Genomic DNA, 20,685 nt, shown 5'->3' with positions numbered 1-20,685 from the left:
GGTATTCCAGTGTCTTTTCCAGATTGCAGGGAGCATTTGGGGCTATTTGGGTTCTTTAGCTTGTAGTTGGATCACAAATGGTATGATGGGGTGATCGCTCCATACTACTTGTATTGGTGGCGCAGTACGGATCAGGTTTTTTTTGGAGAAGTTTGCGTCAGGAGTGTGTCCTGCTATGTGTGTCACTCCTTTTGCCATCTGGCATAGTTTCATTGTCTCAAGTTGCTTGATTAGTGATTTTTGAGAGTTTGCATTCTCTTCTTCAAACCATATGTTAAAGTGCCGAGGATTATCATGCGGTCGTGTTTGATGGCTACATTCATGATGGCTTCTATGGAAATGTCCACAAAGGTTGCTTCGTAGGTCAGTGGTGTATAGATGAGTATGCATTTGAGGTTTGATTTTGAGTTAGCAGTCAGCTGAAGGACAAGGGATTCGCAGTTTCTGATGTTCAGCGTGTCATCTGTTGTTATTTTCAGGTGTTCGTTGTAGGCTATTGCAAGTCCTCCTCCTCTTTCACCTTTTCTGTTTGCCTGTGTGCATTTGAAGTTGTTGGGCAGCCAGCTTGTAGTGTGACTTTGTGTTTAGGGTCTAACCAGGCTTCTGTGATGAATAAGATGTCTATTCCCCCATCGTAGAGTAGAAAGTAGATCTCTTTAGCATGTTTGGACATTGATCTTGCGTTGATTAGATTGCAGTGTATTTTTATAACAGTGTTATGTTTTGTTCCCGGTTTCTTCATATGGTGCTCTTGATGGCTGGTTTCCTTGTTGCTCTCAGGGTGTGTGGTGTGCTCAGTAGGGTCTGTTTTGTCGTTTAGTAGATTTGATAGGATTTGTATTGGGTACCTGACTTCTTTCCTCTTCTGTATCTTGTTGCAGTTGCTCTAGGTGCCCTAGAGTTTTGGTGCTATATGGAGTGATGGTGTTGTTTTCCCTCTTGTTCTTTCTGGGGGGTTCTGGTCTTTTCCAGTGCGGTCCTGGTATATTGCTGGAGCGACTCGCATCATTGGTGGTTTTGAATTGTTCTCGTTGGAGGTCTGTTACGAGTTAGGGGCTTAGGTATAAAGACTTTTCCCTTCTCTTGGAGTTCATACTATTTTTTGTCATGCTTATGAGTGTGTGTTCCATTTTATTGGTGGGCTGCCATGGCATAGTTCCATTTGATTTATTCTTTCTTCTAGTTTCCTCTTGTATAGTCCCATTCTGTGTCATGGCATTTTGCGATCTTTGGAGCCTGTTAGTTTAGTGAGTTTGCGTTATTGTGGTTATTGAACCAGCGGTTGTAGGTCCTCGCGTTTTGGATTTTTACTGATAATTCCTTTGTGTTTGGCTTTTGGTGTTTATCTTGGGGTCCTTTTGGTTCAGGTTGTTGAACCAGGGGTAATATACCCTCATGGTTTTGTCATTTGTAGGTATTTCCTTTATGTCTCTGATGTGTTTTTTCCCTTTGTGTTTATCTTTGGGTCCTTTGGTTGATGTTGTAGGAGACAGGTTTAAAACTGTTTTATGACGTTTGCTATTCCTTAAAAAAATGAGTGCTATAAAATGTGCTCGGTCATGGGTTGGGTTGGGCTGGTTGCTTGGTTATTGATATTCAGGTTATGGGTGAAAAATCAAAGGTTGGCACACATGAGCCCCCCACTTACTTTCCTAGAAACTGCTGTCAGCGCAATACAAGCATTTATTTATGATTAAGCAATTTGATAAGCATATAACTTAAGCAATATATCGTGATAAAACAAAAAGGAAGAGGCACACGCATCGCAGGGTATTTTTAACAGTGATGGCCCTTGCCCCAGTGATATTCATAGCCCTTTGATTCCAGTGGTGTCCTTTTCAGTCCAGATGAAAGAACACAGGCTACAATATGATATGATAAATCCTTTATAACGCACCTCTGCACAAGTGTTTCTAGGTGGGACAAGGGAGGGAAGACACAGGGAGGACAATACAAATGATCATACTAAGCCTTGTGACATTTAGGTTGTGCAAGTGGGACAGCCCCAAGGTGTAGGGGGGAAGGGAGAGGGGATGTGTCAGGTAGAGGGAGACTGAGGGGAAGTGCGATCAGGGTATCAATGCTCTAAGCAAGTGTAGCCAGGGCAGTGTGGCTCTGTGTAAGTGCAGGTAGGCAGGGGACTATACGGGTTACAATTACAGCCCAGGAGTGCACAGTGGCCCAGAGGAAGTGCAGAGGAGACTGATCATGGGGCAGCCTGGTACCTGCTATGCTCAGAGGGTAGTCAGGTGACCAGTTGGTGCGGGAGATACGTAGGTCAGCAGAGGAGGGAGAGAGAAAAAAGCAGAGGAGAATAGGAAGGTCTTGAGCTGCTTCCGGAAATTCAGGTGGTCTGGCTCACATTTATGAGGGACAGGGAGGTCATTCCAGATGGAGGCACCTGCATAAGAGAGAGAGAGATCTACCCCCTATTCTCTGCCTAGAGAAGCGTCTGACCCTCAGAGAGTTGGAGGTAGTTGAGCGAAGGGCTCGAGAACGAAGATATTTTGGAAGATAGAGTTGGATGTAGTGCAGGCACAGGCCTCAGAAAGCCTTGTGGATGATGAGAGGGTCTTGAACTTGATCCTAGCAGCCACCTGGAGCCAGTGTAGAGGTGGCAGTTCTGGAGAGATATGGTTCCTGGGTTTGAGGCCAAGGATAAGTCTCGCAGTTCTGTTCTGGATTAGTTGCAGTAGATGGATAGTAGAGGAAGGCCTATTGAGAATGAGACTGTTGCAGTAGTCCAGCCTAGGGAGCACCAGAGCTCCGGAGACAATGAGTTTATGGGCGAAGGTGTGAAAAGGAAGAATACCTCTGAAAAGGTGCAGCTGGTAGTGGGACTTCTTGACAAAGTCCGAGATGTGAGGGGTGAAGGAGAGAGTGGAGTCGAAGATGACGCCAAGGTTTTTTGCATCACAGGAACGCAAAGGAAGAGGGCCCAACCGGGGTGGTCAGAGTGCATGGGGGAAAACAGGAACAGGGAACAGGGGTCCCAATTTGAAGGATCTCCGTCTTGCTGGCATTAAGGCATAGATCATTGGAGGAGCACCGATCCTGAATCACAGGTAGACAGTCAGGAAGGAGCGAGAGAGAAGAGAAGGCTGAGGGGAGCCTAAAAGAGAGCTTGGTGTCATCCACGTAACACTGAATGTTAGAGGAGAAGGTAGAGATCAGATGGGCCAAAGAGGATAAGTAGACATTAAAGACCCAGGGGGAGAAGTTAGCGCCCTGGGGGACACCACATGTGAAGAGGGGGGTGTATAGGGGTGCCAACCCCTCGTCCCTCAACTGAGTATACATAACATGATAGGCAGATCAAATGGTTTTAATATTGAAGAAATCAGGATTATAGTGCCTTTATTTAAGGTGAAAATTACACATGGCACTGCACATATTTGGGTTAAAATGACCCAGGAAATGAAGGGTGCTTTAAATATACCACATACATACCATAATTGTATGACGTTACATCATGAATAAGGGATACAAAGTGAGAGATGCTTAAATAAATAAATAATAGCTCCCTGAAGAATGAATACAGTGTCAGACAAAAATATATTTCAAAATGGATAACTCAAGTACAAAATGGTGTCCAGTTCTAATCCAGGTGTGAAAAACTATGAATCATGCCAAGAGTTTTCAGACAAGAAACGGTGAAACGCAAGAAACGTCAAAGCAAGGGAAACGTGGATACATTTATCTATGTTCTTAATTAGAAGGGCACAATGTGCTTCATGCAGACCATTTTGAGAGACCAGCTGTATTATTTGGCACCATATAATAGAGTTTATCTATTTATCCACAGTATAAGGTAATAACTAACTTGGCAGGACCTCGAAAATCAGATAAAGGGTAGACCTTGATGTGATGAAGGTGTTTTTGGAAGAAGTTGAGAACTGTCATAAATGTGTCCAACCTAGTCTAAAATAAGCTTATGAGTTTTCTGCGTCAGAGAAAATTGTGGATGCCAGCTATGCTAATGTGGGCTTGGTGTACACAGATATGCCATCCAATGATATTGAAGGGATATTTTTTCTCTGACTAAGAAGACCTATCAGAAGCATACTCTGGGTATGGTAGACATTTGAAGGATATTGCATCATCCAAATGGCATATATAAGCAGGTACAACGCAAAATGTTTTTGAGTGTGTTTCCAGAGTGTGTCTTGTAACCACAACTAATAAAGACTGCTGAGAACCGCCCAGGTGTCTGATATTCCCCTGTCTCTCTCGCTCTCTCTCTCTGAGGAATGTTCATGGATGCCTGGTGTTTGATGGATGATGGGGACCAGGGTCTTCAGTTCAGAGGTGGTGGAGAGAAAGGACTTAAGTTGGATCTGGGATGGCCGGTCTGAGAGGAAAGAAGTCAATCACTCCAAGTTCTGATCTGTGATGGCCAGGGTGTCAGAGAGTTCATTGATCATGATGGCATGGTTTAAAGTGTCAAAGGCAGAAGAAAGGTCAAGGAGGATGAGGACAAAAGGAAGGCTGGTCAAGATTAGAGAGCAGATCTTTGCGGGTGTGCAGTAGAGGAGTTATTTTGCCTCTGACTGCTCTGCAGTTAGACTGATGGTCATGAACAACCAACAGATTTGGGATGGAGAGTAAGCTGGAAGATGGCCAGCTTTTCCTGGAGTTTGCCCAGGAAAGGAGTGATAGAGATTGGGTGATAGTTTGCTGGACAGGTAGGATCGGCAGAAGGCTTTTTGAGGAGGGGATGCCCAAGGGAGTACTTGAGGAGAGAGGGGAGAGATCCAGTGGCAAAAGAGTGATTGCAGAAGTTGGCTGTGGCTGGAGCAAGGGTTTCAATTTGGTCCTTGATGGTTCTAGAGGAGAAGGGGAGCAGCTGTTTGGACAACACTTTCATAGATCGGACTTGTCTAGAAACCTTGTCAGCTGTTGTCAGGGAGAAAGAGGAGAAAGGAGGAGGAGAAGGAGAGGTGGCCGGAAGGGGGCCAACAAAGGTATAAGGAGAGGAAGAGGAGAGCGAGGACAAGATGTCCTGAGTTTTAATGGTGAAGTGAGTGTCCAGGGCCATACAGAGAGCCTAGGAGGGAACAGGAGATGTGGAAACTGCAGCAGGATTGGCCAGCTCCTAGCAGATTTTTAAAGAGATTGGCCATGTTTTTAGAGACCACAGAGATGTGGCTGGGATGTGAACACTCTTCTTGGACAGGGCAGAGAGTCAATATTACCTTTGGAGGAGGCGGCAGGCCAGTTTGACAGAGGATGTGCTTGAAGCCCTCCACTTCCTCTCAGTGACCCTGAACTTGTGTTTCAGGGTGGCGAAGTAGGAGTGATACCAAGAGTTGCACTTTGAGGTAAAGCAGAAAGTGGTCAGTCCAAGAGAGAGGAGTGGTGAGAGGGTTCGAGAGAGGGATGTCTGAGGAGATGAGAACATCCAAGGTGTGTCCGGCAGAGTGTGTCGGGCCAAGGGTAGAATGGAGGGACAGAGAGTGCTACAGAGTTTGTGGAAGAGCCCATAGGAGGGTTTAGAAGCATCCAGGTGGATGTTGAGGTCTCTGAGGAGGAAATGTTGAGAGGCAGAGGCAAGGAGAGAAGAGGAGAGGTCAGCCCATTCTGAGAGGAATACGGCAACATGAGCATGTGGCCTGTAGATGGTGGCCACAGTTAGAGAGAGGCAAAGAGAGAGATAGAGAGCCTGCAGACCAGACATTCAAGGGAGGAGTAGGCCTGTGTAGAAATGACAGAAGCAGGGATCCACTCTAGAAAGGTCACAGCTACTCCGCCTGCAGGTCAGTTGATTCTGGACACATAATCGATCTTGTAGCCATTAGGAAAGAGGGTGTCAAAACTTATGACAGAGCTGGCCATGAACCATGTCTCTGTGAGAGCAAGGACATCCAGGTCAAGTTGTTCGAGGAGTGGCAGATGTCAGCAGAGTGTTTGACAGCAGAGTGAGAGTTAAGACTAGCAACGTGGAGCAGGCTTCCCCATTTGAAAGACTTTCTGGGTAGGGCACAAGCTTGAGATACACCCAGTGGAGGAGGTGGAGGGGCCCGATAGTGGGCAGAGGAGGTAGCAGGAGTGGCATAGTGGCCAGAGAAGAGGAAGAAGGTGCCAGAAGGGTAGCGGAGGAAGGAGGTGGCAGAGGAGCCGGAGCGGTGCTAGGCGGAAGAGCAGGAGAAGGAAGGAAGTTAATAAGACACAGAAGACGCCTATCTAAAAGGAGAAGATTTGGCTGAGGAACCTGGACCAAGACGGTGCCATTCAAATAGACATTAATAATGATCTTGGAGGATCAAAGTACCTGCAAACGTGCAAATTATGCCTAGGCAAAGGAGCACCTTTAAGACTCCTGGAAAGAGTTATCTGCTAGACGGGCAAGCCACCAATCAGGGGGTGGGGGGGCAATGCTGAATATATAAGGGGCAATTGCATGCCTTTGCCCCCCTCTAGAGAGGCCCATGCTAACAAGAAGCGTACTTTTCCATGCTCTTCGTAACAATCCGAGTATTAAAATAAAAGTTGGAGGCGGCCCTGCTGAATTTGCAGGGGGAGGGCCGTCCGGGCAGCAGCCTGTCACAGGCCTCCTGTCAGCACAGCTCTCGTGGCGAGCGAAGTCTGCAAGAACCCCATAAGAGCCAGACCCTGTACAACTGCAGCACACTTAAGGTAAGCTGTGCACTATTAGCTTCTCCACAGGTGCTGCTTATGGCGCTAAGCATCCCATTACAAATGATGTCAACAGCAGCGTCGCTGACATCACATATGATAGGAAGTCAATAATATAACCACTGTCATCGCATATGGCACCAAAAAAATCAACGAACTTACTGTAGATGACAATGACAAACCACACACACGGACACACACAAACACACACTCGCTTACAGCAGGACAATATATTACACTTCCCATTGTACTGAAGGCACATAGTTCGTAAGCATGTCTTCTTCGGATAAAATATAGCACACATTAAAATGTGTGTCTACATCCCATGTTTCGTAAGAATACATCTTGTTTATGTTCTCTTTCAGGAACGGGCCTTTCAGGCACACAACCTTATGTGAACCTTTTTTTCTATTTCTACTTCCGGGGTGCAACAGTTAGGTGGTAATTCATGGAATAAATGTGCGCCGAAATTTGTGGCACAAGCTGGTGCAAGTGTGAAAAAGCTGGCGCATGCGTGCAAATCGCACGCGTGTGATTCATGGAAGGCCCTGTGCGTGTTTTTTCCAGGATGTGCACCAAATCTGCGCTTACCTTACATGTCACTGCGACTTTCCAAATGTGCGCGCGACAGGAATGGGGAAAGCGCACAACTTCTCGCACACACACCTAAAAAGGGGGGTGGAACACGGGGAATGGGGAACAACACGTGAAAATGTAGGCGTAACATGGGAAGTACCGCTGGGAAACTCATGCAACACCCACACGCTAGTGAACAACACGTATTCATAGAATCAAATAGGGAAAATGCACGCACGTCAAAACACATGGACATGCACAATTATGTCCGCCACACGAAAGCAGCCGGAAGCGCCCCCGAGCAGCATAAAAGTGCGCGCAAACAACAAACAAGCATATACAGCTATGATGAACGTCCCATTCCTCACAGCAGTGATCGTGGGACACCGCAGGAGGAGGCGAATAGCCACACCCAGCATTTTTTTGCCCAGGACCAGACTTTTTGGGATGCCTGATGACCAGGTCTATGGCAGGTATAGGTTTCCACCTCATATCATCCTAGAGCTGTTCAGGGAGTGGGAGGATGAACTCACATCACCCACCCTGTGCTCGCGATCATTGAGCCCTTGGAGAAGGTGCTCAATGTACTGCATTTTTTGGTCACTGGGTCATTTCAGCGGACAACTGCCATAGTGGGGGGCATCCCCTCAGTCTGCAGGCACATATACATGCCCAGAACACCCACAGAAAGGCAGGCCATGGTCCTGGACTTCTACAGGATGGCACACTTCCCCAAAGTGCTCAGTGCCATAGATTGCACCCATGTGGCCCTACGTCCACTTAGGGTCACTGAGCACATCTATCGAAAACCGCAAGCACTGGCATTCCATCAACGTGCAGGTGGGATGCGATGCCAAGGGAATCATCACCTCTGTCTATGCAAACTATCCATGGTTCACTCATGATAATTTCATATTCAGAATGTCCGCCCTGAGCTGGGCCCTGGAAGCTGGGAAGCATGGCGACTCATGGCTCCTAGGTGAGTACAAATGCCTGTGCACATGCATGCATGTCACGCACAAGCCCAACTAATGACAACCATTATCACCTTACCAGGGGACAGTGTCTACCCTCGGAGCACCTACATGATGACGCCAATACGGAACCCCACCACTCCAACCCAGGTAAAATACAACACAGCCCACATTGCAACCGGGGCCATAGTGGAGCACACATTCGGAGTGTTCAAGTCACCCTTCCGCTCCCTTGACCGCTCTGGTGGACAGATACTATATGCACCCCCAGTAGTGTGCAGGATCATTGTGGCAGCATGTGTCCTGCACAACGTTGCAACATGGCATGGTGTACCGGTGGACATGGTGGTGCCTTCACATCCACAACCACGCGCACAGCCGCTGCGCATGGGAGGGGAAAGGGCATGTGGCGAGGCAGCCCGTACCCAGCTTGTGGCCACATTTTTCACCTAAACTCCAACCCCTACAGAGTGCACACAGGCCTGGCACATACCAGGTCACAATTGATGAGGAGAAAGGGACAGTTAACTCTCACAACCTTACCACCCTGAGAATGTGTCCACGGAAGTGCCACATTGTGCGCATCCCTAGCTACTTAAACACAGCCAATCCCATGTGACCAAAGGGAACACATGCATGGTGCATATCCCCCCCCTGCAAAACAGGGCATGAAGGTACTGGTATGCCACCCAAACCCTCCCAACTCCCATGACCCCCATCTGCCACACCATACCATGGTATGCAATGGCAAAACTTCAAACCATATGCACAACACATGACACAATAGTCATGAAGTGCCACGTGAGAAATGTAAATAGGCACCAGACAATCACACCTGACATGGAATCTGAAGAAATTACTGACCAAAACCTCATACCCTGAAAACGGTGGCACAAATGCATGCCACCAGTGGTGCAAGCAACAAATGTCGGAATACTTGTTGGTATGCACATTGGACAATCGGAAATTGCCATATCCAACACTGTGAGCTGCGTGTGTGTCCCCTGCAACACACCGCTCACTGGACAGCACAGTGAGTGTGCATTGCGTTGGGGAAGCCCCTTGAGCATCATTCAAAAAAAGTGCAATCAACCAACTAGTACCCTGTCATGCATGTACACGATCAATGACTCGAAAGTGAACATCGATTGTCGGGACACAGAATGCCTGAGAAGGCAATCTGGGTGCACGTGTGTGCATGGTGTCAACATAGTTGGTGTGGGGGGGGGCATTGTCTAAGTGTTTTTGTCAGTTGGGACATGCATCGAATACATGCATGTGAAATGAAGTGATCCTCAGTGTCCTGTACACAGCACATGTGAACATTGCACTCAAGGACCCCCCTGTGTGTTAAACCACACCCATCCCCTGACACTTCAAAATAAAGCACAACATAGGATCAGCCATTGACCAGCAGGACATATCATGTACAGAGTACCCCACATCGACAATGGCAGACAGTGACCCATCACTGATTCATTGAAAATCCTCATAGGACCTACACACAAAGTTCATCAAAGCACCCCAATGAGGGAGGGAACAAGGGAGAATAACAGTACATTCCTACAAGTCCTTCAAACAGTCCACAATGTCAAAATGAACTACCAAATCACAGTACATATTACAAGTGCCTGGAACATTAAGGGAGAGTCTAGGGAGGGAATGTGGGAAAACAAAACTAGCATCAACATTGCTATGCCTGATGGCAATAGTTGCAGTGCAGGAGTCACATAAGGAGGGGAGTGAGGGAAGAGGAGGGAAGAGGTGAGGAGAGTAACAAAACACGTGACAAACTGTGGAAGGTCAACAAAGAATCAAGATAGTGCTGGGGAGGTTGAGAAGAAACACCCAAGGGAAAGGAGGAAGAGACGACCTGTAATCAGTGGTGGAGGGACCAATGATAAAAGTAAGTGCCAAAATAATACAAAAAAAGGTGAAGGTGGGGGCGGATGGATGGAGGCAGAAGGGCAAATGTGTGCAAAGAACGAGCGGCTACGTATCACCATGCCTGATGGAAATTCGGGTAGTGGTGTAAAATGACAGAGGACAAGGAGGAGGGTAAAGGATGGTGGAGAGGGAGAGGTTGAGAGAAGGGAGGAGGGGGCCAAGGTCAAACTGCATGAAGGGGGTGATGGGGAAAGAAAGCACACACAGGGGGCAGTGAGAAAGAAGATGGTGCAGAAGGGGAGGGGAAGTGATGGTGAAGGGGCGAGACAGATGGAGATTGGCAGGAGCAGGGGGGAAGGGGGACAATCAAGGGACCCAGAAGGCTGGTGGACAGGGCTAGACAGGGCCTCCATTATGGCCTTTTGGTAGTGGTGGCAGGCTCCAGCCTCCTGGTTGGCCGGATTGTCACAAGGGCCAAGTGCAACCAATGGGAGGGGGGAGCAGGTCCAGGACATAAACATGACAGTCAAGTCAAAAGCAATGCGGCCATACTTCAAACGGCACATCAAAACACCAGCCAGGGCTGCAAGATGGCCAAAGTGGTGCAAGCAAGGAATGGGTGGTCGTTGAAATGCGTGGTAACATGGATAACTCAGCGTTATCCTTCATGTGGCATATCAAAATCACTGTGTGGAAAGTGTCCCAATTCAACATTGTCAGCACACGGACCCCTCCCACCATCAGTGTGTGTTACACAGCCAAAGGGTGCATGGTACCACCTACAGCAGGAAGTGCATGAACATACACAGTCAATACATAAGAAATATCATCAGCAACATGATGAAATGCACATTCATCAGAATACTCACCAAAGTGAAGTGTAAAATGGGTTTTGGCGCACGCGGCTGGCGCAGAATGGCGCATGCTCCCTCTGTGCGCCAGCCATGTGCGCCACTTCTGCACTAAATTCTATGAATTACCCCCTAATTCTCACCGGGTAGCCACGTGGGTGGCTTCACAGACTTTTAGAATTCGCATTTTTTGCACTGATAAACAGCTTCCCCGAATCCGTTTTTTTCATTTGTCTATTCTGTTTACACGTGCCTTCCAGCAATCGTCTCACTTGGTGCAGTTTATATGGTCAGGCCCCCATCATGGGTGCAGTTTATAGGGTCAGGCCCCCATCATGGGTGCAGTTTATATGGTCAGGCCCCCATGATGGGTGCAGTTTCTGTGGTCAGGCCTCCATGATGGGTGCAGTTTATATGGTCAGGCCCCCATGATGGGTGCAGTTTATATGGTCAGGTCTCCATCATGGGTGCAGTTTATATGGTCAGGCCCGCATCATGGGTGCAGTTTATATGGTCATGCCCCCATGATGGGTGCAGTTTCTATGGTCAGGCCCCTATCATAGGTGCAGTTTATATGGTCAGGCCCCTATCATGGGTGCAGTTTATATGGTCAGGCCCCCATCATGGGTGCAGTTTCTATGGCCAGGCCCTACTCTGTATTTCACTTCCTGGCAAGGCCTTTAACGGTAAAGTGTGTTAAACTGAGACACCCCAATTCTATGACTGGTGGAAGTCGCCTCCTGATTCTGACACTTTGGAAGGAAGGCAGCACACTCGCTTTAGAGTCCAGCCACGTTTTAGAACAACACTTCACTAACATAATTTCTACTTATAATGAGTCAGGATAGATCATCACAACCTTCTGACAGTTGCTAGGAAAAACATAATGTGCACAGTGAGGGTGAACCATGAGTGCAGTTATTTCAGAGCCACTATTACACACCTACAGTCATGAAGTGATGTCATTGGCACCCACTTATGCACACTGTTTAATGCAGTGCAACCCCTCCCCCGCTTCAAGTGGCAAGGGTGAGCTGTGAACAGATTGGCTTAGAACTAAATCATGGTTGTGTGTGTTTACACTGTTTCAGCTTGCCACACTGTGTCACGCCAGGGACCATTTTAATAGTTGTCCTTGTTTCACAGAATTGTTCATGTCTTCAATGAATAGATGCGCTTTCACAATAGGCAGCGCAATCGTCTTCTCCTCGGTGTAGTTCACATTCTCCACTGTGTGTTCCGCATCATCACGCCGTGCTTCGAGTTCATTAATGCCCTTCTCTACCCCACTGCAAGAAAATAAATAGAAATCAACCCCCTGTTTCACAGGAAACCTCCACCAAGATCTTGCAAACGGGGTGTTCGCCCTGCCTCCCTGGCATTGCACTCACCATATGGTTTGTTGTTCATCTTCCTCCTAGCTGCAATGCCTACGGTTGAAAGTAGTCCTATTTTATGTATAGCTCCCCTACATAACATAAGTACAAAGCTGGACACTTTGAAATCGGTTCTGTAGGATAACACATACAGTAATCCAATAGGTGCTAGCTCACTAGCAGTACCCTGGAGAATTGCCTGTGACCGCTTATGTGCAAGCACTGCCGCTGTAAGATCACACACATGATGACTTTGCCCAATAATGCCAGTACTGCCATTGTAAGAATACATGGTGGTCTGGACCAGATAAAGGCAATATTTCCATTCTAAGAAAGCATTTTCTTACTGTGCCGGTGTATGCCATTACTGCCACTGTAAGTGTACTTTAGATTTGGCTTTGCTGAACAATTCCAGTACATGAACGATAAGAAAACACCCATGACAGCCTTGTCGAATAAGGCTAGTGCTGGCACTGTAGGAATATACTCACACTGGGCTTTGCCCTAAGAAGAAACTACTGCCACTGTATAAATACACTTGTGTTGGCTTTGCCCAACACACCCAGTACTTTCATTGCAAGAAAAAAACAGTATTTCCAATACAATTATATGTGTTTTGCTGTGGACAGTACATCAATTTGGGCACTATATAGAGATATTTTTATACTGACCGTTCCAATGAATGCTAGTGTTGCCCCGTAACACTTATTGTTGAAGCCGGTGTGCGAAAATCTCTGCCGGCGTGCCCCGGGATTGGTACAGAAGGTCCGGTAAAAAGGCGCATCATTCTTAAATGCTCAGACACTTAGATGCCCCTCTCTTCATTCTCCATCAAAACAGCTGCTGGTGTTGGCCCCTGCACTACTGGGCATGAATGGTGGACTTTTACTATAGTAAAGTCCACCGGTAGTGCAGGCAGCCGCGAGGGTGCCAGTGGTCCTTCATGAAGGTGAATCCTTATATCTCTGGATAGGGTCCTTGTTTGTATTTTTCTAAGTACGGTTTCACTAGCAGGTGGGAGGGAAATCTGGGGTGCCACTACATAAACGTTCCTAAAAGTCAGAATCATGGCCCGATTCATGGAATCATTTTCGTACCATTCTGCAGGCAAATCCCTTTTTTACACGCAAAAAAATCCATGAATCAGCATCACAAGCTGTATTTTACTTCTTTCATCAAGCATCACCTGATGCAGTTTTAGACCTACAGTGTAACCCAGATAACAACATGACAGAAGTGTCGGACTGGGTCATAAAATTGTCTCGGCACCAATGAAAAAGTGGCCCACAATGTCGAATAGAGCTATTCATTCCTTTTGTGACACTGTTTGAATAGTAAACGAGGGAGACTTGTTTGATAAAGTGTGATGCAAATTGTGCATTTCAAAGAATATTTATTCAGCAACACTGGTCAAAACTACTAGCTGCAGAGTTAATTCACTCATCACACTGGCCCACATTTAACAAAAAAAGTGGCCCACTTTGACCAAAAAATACCGGCCCCATCCAGCATTTTGTGTTTTTGGTTCGGCCGTGGGCCTATTGCCCTATAGGCCAGTCCGAGTCTGTATGACAGCATAGGGCACATACTAGGCCATCAGCCTGGCCCTCACTCCTTTGCTCATCAGATGGTGTTCTGATCCACACCGAGCATTTTGTGTTCTCATAGACCAGCAACAGCACTGATTGAGACACAGCTCTCAACTCACACGCTTTTTGTGGGTGTCACCCACCTTGTAAACAGCTGACTCACCCGCCAAGCCTCCTGCACGCCCATTCGTTTCAATGGGCCTCTGACCCACCAGAAATAAAATTGGGTTTTTTCAACCGCCTTTGCGACACAAATGGTTGAGAGCTATGGATTGAGATCATCACAGAGTGATAGGAAAAAGCGTTCCAGGGGATAATCAGCACCCAGCCCCTCTGTCTCCGCCACCAGCCCTTCATTGGAGACCTGCTGGTGGCACGGATGTGGCTGGAATCCACTGGATCGTGTTAGAAAGCCACACAACGATTGGGACATGCCATATTGAAGGATCCCCACCTGTATACTTAGAAAGAAAGCCATGAAAATTCCACACTTCCTAAAGACGTGCAACATTTCTGCTTGCGTGGTTAGCCCTTCCCCTTGGCTCTCGCGAAGCATAACATGACTCAGTGTTGCCAAGTTGCACAACTTCAAAACTCAATCTATGATACAAGACTTGCAAATTACAACCTGCAAGTGCCTAGTTTGTGGGGTTGAGGGAGGGGCTTGCCAGGGCTCATACCTGGAACTTATTTCTGAGACCCTGCACTTATTGCTGATTGCAGCTTGATTATGTTGTGGTGTTTTGAAGAATGTGTTTGTCTTTGTAGCGTTGATGACAAAAGTGGGATCAAGATGGTACAGTTGATGACCTAAGAAAGAAGAAGATGTTTATGAATGGATGTATTTTGTACAGTTGCTCTTGTAATACTCAGACAGATATGATGATTGTGTTTAAGTGTTTTGTATTATAGATGAATACCATTGTTTTTATACCTTGAGGATGATCCTTTGTTTTGGACGGTTTTATGATGTAATTATGGATTGAGAAACGTGTGATATTTTGTCGCTGCAGTAATCCACTTGCATCTGTGCTGCATTGTATTGTGAGTGGTGTTTTGGCAACTTCATTATGTTAACTGGCAGCTAGTCAGTCATAGTAATATAACAACAGTGCAGGTTCGAAATGGCGAGGAACCAATTAGCTCCTACCTCTACCCTAGGAGAGCCTGGTCACCTTGAAACCAACCGCTACCAGGAACTACTTTTGGCTGCCCAGGCATACTGGTGCCTTACAAACATGATTAACTTTGAGTGTTTGAAAATGTTAATAAAGAAGAGCTCCCAGGACACACATAATGGATCATGCATAATAGCCAAAAAGTTAAACTCATGAGGAAGTTAGATTTGTGGTGATCTGTGTACCCGCTCCTGATTGCCTGGTCGAACCTGTAACGTGTGAAAGTGAGCCACTTTAATAGCTCACTTTCAAAAGTGAGCTATTAATGGCCAAAAGAATTGCCTTGTAGACACTTTGGAGCCATTTTGATTTGTAATAATGGTATTTTATTAAAGCTCGAAGCAAGAAAAAGATATGCATTACAATTACTTGTGGGTGACGTCAAATTAAACAGCACAGACGTCGCAGGTCAGAACAACGTAAGAACTGGCGTTGATTATAATAGTCTCAACACCTGAAAAACGGCCCGAGACGCCTCCTTAAAAGCAGATCCCATGGTAGAGTCGACAAAAGGACTAGACCACGAGTATTGACCTGGACAGTTGACAAAATAGAACAGAAAAAACAACGAAGGAGGAGCCTCCTGCCCCCCTCCCAGCCACACCTTGCATGCCAATTAACACCTTCAAGACTCAACGTTACAAGCACACTATACATTTTCCAGCCCAATATGCGCAAGCTGCTGGTCTACACTGCTTGTTGATCCAGACTCAGAGGCTCTTTTGCTTTACATAACAAAGACGGCGAGTATCATTGTTTCCAAAGGGGCACATTCCTCCAATCTGCTGATACACATATCCCACGTTGCTGTACCGCCATGTCTGATTCAGGTCACCACTCGTGTGAGGGTGTTCCCCTGTGTAGCATAAAACTCCAAGAAGAGGAGCCGCAGCTTGTCTATATGTGAATGTGAGTCCAGTAAGGCAGCTGCGAGGTTGTATAGATCTCAGGAGCCTTATTTAACTAGTCTCATTTCGTGGGTAACATGGCATTCTTCCAGTGAATGATGAGGCAGACTCTGGCTGCTAACAGTATGTTTCTGGACATGTGTAACAACATGGTACAATCCCCTTTGGAATTGGCCTCGACTCCAAACAGCACTAGCAGGGGGGTCAGTTCCCTGTGTATCCCATCGATGGTTCACATCCAGCCTAAAATCTCCTTTCAGAAATCATGGACTTACGGGCAGCCCCACCACTGGTGCCATTAGTCGCTTATTTCCCCACAGCCCCTCCAACAGTATGGGATCACCCCCGGGTACATTTTTGCCCGTCTCTGGGGGTCAAGTGCCACCACATGAGCAACCTCCCATTATGTAACTTGTACTGCATTGAGATAGATGAGTACCATACAGCTCTGTGGATTGATGACCAGGCCGCCTTGTCGCCTGCTAAACCCAAGTCTGTATCCTAGCTGGCTTGCGTGCGTGGTATCGCCAAAGGACCCCTGCCAATCAAGGAAGCATACAATGCTGCTACTATCCCCTTCGACCCTTGGTGTTCATTTAGTGTGGGTTCCTGGAGAGTAAGTAGGCATCGCAGACAGTTGCCCCAACGCGAGTCACTCAGCGCATTTCGTAGCTCTAAGTGCTGCAGTGGAGGTATAGGAGTGCCCTTCTGTGCCAGTTCTAGTTTGTCCCTCTCAAGAAAAGACCCCTCTTTCCACAGCTGCCCATCTCTAATTAGACCATTCTCATATGGGGGCTGAAAACGGATGGGGTCCACTAGAAGATCTCTTATAGGGGCAGTTCCAGGGGACCCACAACCATTCCCCAGAGTCACCGGGGCGAAAGGGCCGTTTTCCAGCCTCACACGCTGTCTCTCCTCGTTGTTCCTCAGATGGTCCGGGAGAATGCACAGCTGTGACGCCCTGTAATATTCAAAGAAATCTGGGTAACTCATGCCGCCTTCACTCTTGGGCAATAGCATTGTTTTGTATGCCACCCTCAGTCTTTTGCCTGCCCAGAGAAAGGCCAATAGTGATTGTTTTAATTTACCAAAGAACACATCTGGAACTTCTATTGGAAGGGACTGGAAAAGAAATAACAGTCTTGGCAATATATTAATTTTAATAGCTGTGAACCTCGCGGCCCTTGAGAGTGTAATCGCAGCCCATCTCTTAGGTCATTTTTAGTTCTTCTCCATAAGGGGAGATAATTAAAACAGTACAAGTTTGCTACTTGTCTTGTTACAACTACCCCAAATATTTGATCACGTCGGCTTGTATCTAAAAACCCCAGTTATCTACCAATTGATCAGGAAGCACTGCGTTCTGCTTCAGACTAATATTTTTTTCACATTCACCCAAAACCCTGACAAAGAGCCATATTCTGCTATGCAAGTGAAAAGAGCTGGGATGGTTAATGGGGGCCGGGTGACATATGCTAAGATATCATTGGCGAATACGGTCAATTTGCACTCTCGCCCAAATTTCACAAGGCCATGTATGTTGGCGCTTGCACTTATAGTCTGGGCAAGGGGTTCCAGAATCAGGGCGAATATGCGTGGTGACAGTTGGCAACCTTGGTGGTTGCCCCGGGTTAGGGGTAATGTTTCAGATGCTGCACAATTAACCACCACCTTTGCTTTCGTGTTCCGGTACAGTGCTTGTGTGCCCGTTATCCAATGTGCAACCAACCTGACTTGTTGCATCACCGCACACAGGAAAGGCCATTCTACCCTGTCAAATGCTTTTTCAGCATCGATTGATACCAGGGTTGGATTGTCATCTTGGTCGCTGACTGCAGCAATCAAATCAAGCGTTTTACAGATGTTATCCGCCCCCTGCCTGCCTTTCACATAGCCAACCTGGTCTGAATGTACCAGTTGTGGGAGCACATCAGAGACTCTACCAGCCAAGACGCTCACATAGACCTTGGTGTTGACATTTATGAGCAAAATGGGCCGGTAAGAGCCAAATCTAGCCTGTCTTTGCCCTCTTTTGGAAGCACGATTATGCGTGATTCCATAAACGAATCTGGTGCTTGGCCATTGTCTAGAATATTATTGAAATGTTTCTCCAAGAAGGGGGCCAAAGCTGTGCCATATGCTTTATAAAAGGACAGCATGAAACCATCTTGCCCTGCGGAGCCAGCTTTCAGGTTAGATATGGCCTCTTGGACTCAGTCAATACTGACCGGAGTGTTCAGCATCATCTCATCGTCTGAGGACAACAAACTGCCAGGAATATAAGCCAGGTAATGGGCAATAATGTCCTCTGTGCCCTCACTCTCCGTTGTATACAAGGTTTTGTAAAAACCAGCAAACCAGTCTATGATGGTAACAGGGTCGACCAGCAGTCTCCCGCCCTCCCCCATACGTTTTTATACAGCTCTTTCTGCCCTCTGGGCGTGCTGCCAACATTGGATGGGCCTTGTCCCCCTTCTCGTAGAACCTCTGCTTAAGAAAGCAAAGTTGCGTCAACGCCTTTGCCTGCCATATCTCGTTCAACTCCTTTTCAGTTCCCTAATTTCCGCAAGGATGTCGTCCCCTGAGGTAGTTAATGACCGAAGGAGAATCTCTTTCATTCTAATGTCCGCTTTAAGCTTTGATTCTTGCAACAACCGTCCTCTTTTTCTAAAGGCCCATTCTGCAATTAGAACCCTGCTAATCGTGGCTTTTGCAGCTTCCCAAACCGTATTTAGGGAAGGTTCCCCTGTGTCGTAGAGTACAAAAAAGTTATTTATTTCCTCGTAAAGGGTATCTTTGAACTGTGCATCTTTGAAAAGGGTGTCATTGCAGACCCATCTACGTTCTCTCATGGGCGGCAGGCCCCTCTCCAATTCCAACCAACACAAATCATGGTTGGACCATCCCACGACGCTAACCCTTGCCTTAAGAATCGCATGTTTTTGTGCTGCGTCTATAAGGATATAATAAATCTGGGTGTAAGTTAAGCGTGTGGGGAGTCAAAAGAGAATGCGCACCCTCATGGGTGTGAGGCCCTCCATGTGTCTGGCAGGTAATGCGCCGTCAGTAGCGTGGGAAAATTGTCATCTTCCGAACACTGCGGCGGAATCATATCTTGCCTCATGGAATCCCAATCTAAAGCGGGGTCTTAGATAATGTTATAGTCCCCTCCACAAATTAAGGTACCTGCCTTCCAACTATCCAAAAAGGCAAAACGCTCTTCACCAAAGGCGTTCTGGTTCTGATTGGGGCATAGGACGAACAAAGGGTGACTTCCTACGATCGGATAATACCCTTTACCACTACAAACCTTCCTTCCGCATTTCTGTGGGTGTGCGTGATTTGGAATTCCAAGGTTGCCCTATACAAAATGGCCACACACCCCTTCTTATGATGGCCTGATGGCCAGATCGTACCTCCCAGCTCTCTCCCCCAGCTTAAATTCCAAGCCCTTCTTGAATTTTGATTCCTGGACGAACAGTACATCTAGTCTGGACAGCTTAAATTCCCTCAGCAACATAGAACTCTTATGTTGTGAGTTTAAGCCCTTAACATTCAGTGACCCAAATTGTATAGCATCAGCCTGTGTCATGATGATTCGCTCTTGATTTCTGTATGGCCCCTCATGTTTGACCTATTCTTTTTCTGGTGTTGTGACATCCCCTCAAGGCCTGATGTGTGAAACATATACTCAACCATCTACCCATTGCGCAAATGTTAGTGTACTAAGCTGTAGCGTGTTGTAGAGGTGAAACCCCCTCCCTGAAAAACCCAACCCACCCTTACAAAGAGTGTGAACAACTTCGCCTCTCCCTCAGTGGAGACGCCTCAAATAAAAGCTAGCTCCACACTGATGAGGCCCCTCGCCGAGCAAACTAAAACATGCATAAACAGCACATGCATCTCAAACTGGTTAACATAATTCACTCCCGCCCCCTGCTCAAATCACCAGTATGCTAGTCTGAAAGCCAGCAAGCGGATGAGTGTGTATGATGGAATACCTCCCACCTACAACAGAACTCTCAGTCTAACAAAACCTCTCCCTGGCTTTTCAGAAAGTGTCGGGCTGGTGCCCAGCGCGTAGCCATTTTTGAAAAAGCAAAATACTAGAGAACTTTGCCAAGCTTGTCCGCCGGTGACATCGCATTCATGGAGAATTGGACCGTTTCAATCTCCTGGAGCCATGGACGCGGCCTTTACCTGGCGCAGACGTGTTCTGCCCGCCCATAGAACCTCGAGGAGCGTACGCTTCATCCACCCCGTTGCCACGGTCCTCCGGCTGTAGACTCTCCAAGGCTCTGTTCATTTCATCTTCTGATGTTATCCGGTAGACCTCTCCTTGATGTTCGAAGTTTAGAGAAAAAGGGAACCCCCATCGATACCGGATTCCTTGTTCCTGCAACCAGGTCATAAGTGGGCGCCAGCTTTTCCATTTGGAGAGAGTCATTGGTGACAAGTCCTGAAATATTTTGACTCGTGACCCTTCGAATTCAATGGTTTCCATTGTCCTCGCCGTCTGCATTATGTCAATTTTTGCCAAAAGTAATGACACTTGGCCAGGACGGACCTCTGGCCATTTGGTGGTCCTCCGGCTCTGTGGATTCTGTCAAATTCGATGTCCGCAGCCACAGGAGTGTCGAGAAGCGAACCAATCAACGCCTTTGCTTGCTTTTCCAGGGAGGACGAGGTCTCGCCAGGCTTCTCCTTCAG

Source organism: Ambystoma mexicanum, chromosome 3q, assembly GCF_040938575.1.
Source record: "Ambystoma mexicanum isolate Mex_15411 chromosome 3q, UKY_AmexF1_1, whole genome shotgun sequence".
Classification (NCBI taxonomy): domain Eukaryota; kingdom Metazoa; phylum Chordata; class Amphibia; order Caudata; family Ambystomatidae; genus Ambystoma; species Ambystoma mexicanum.
Note: the sequence above shows the minus strand (reverse complement) of the source record.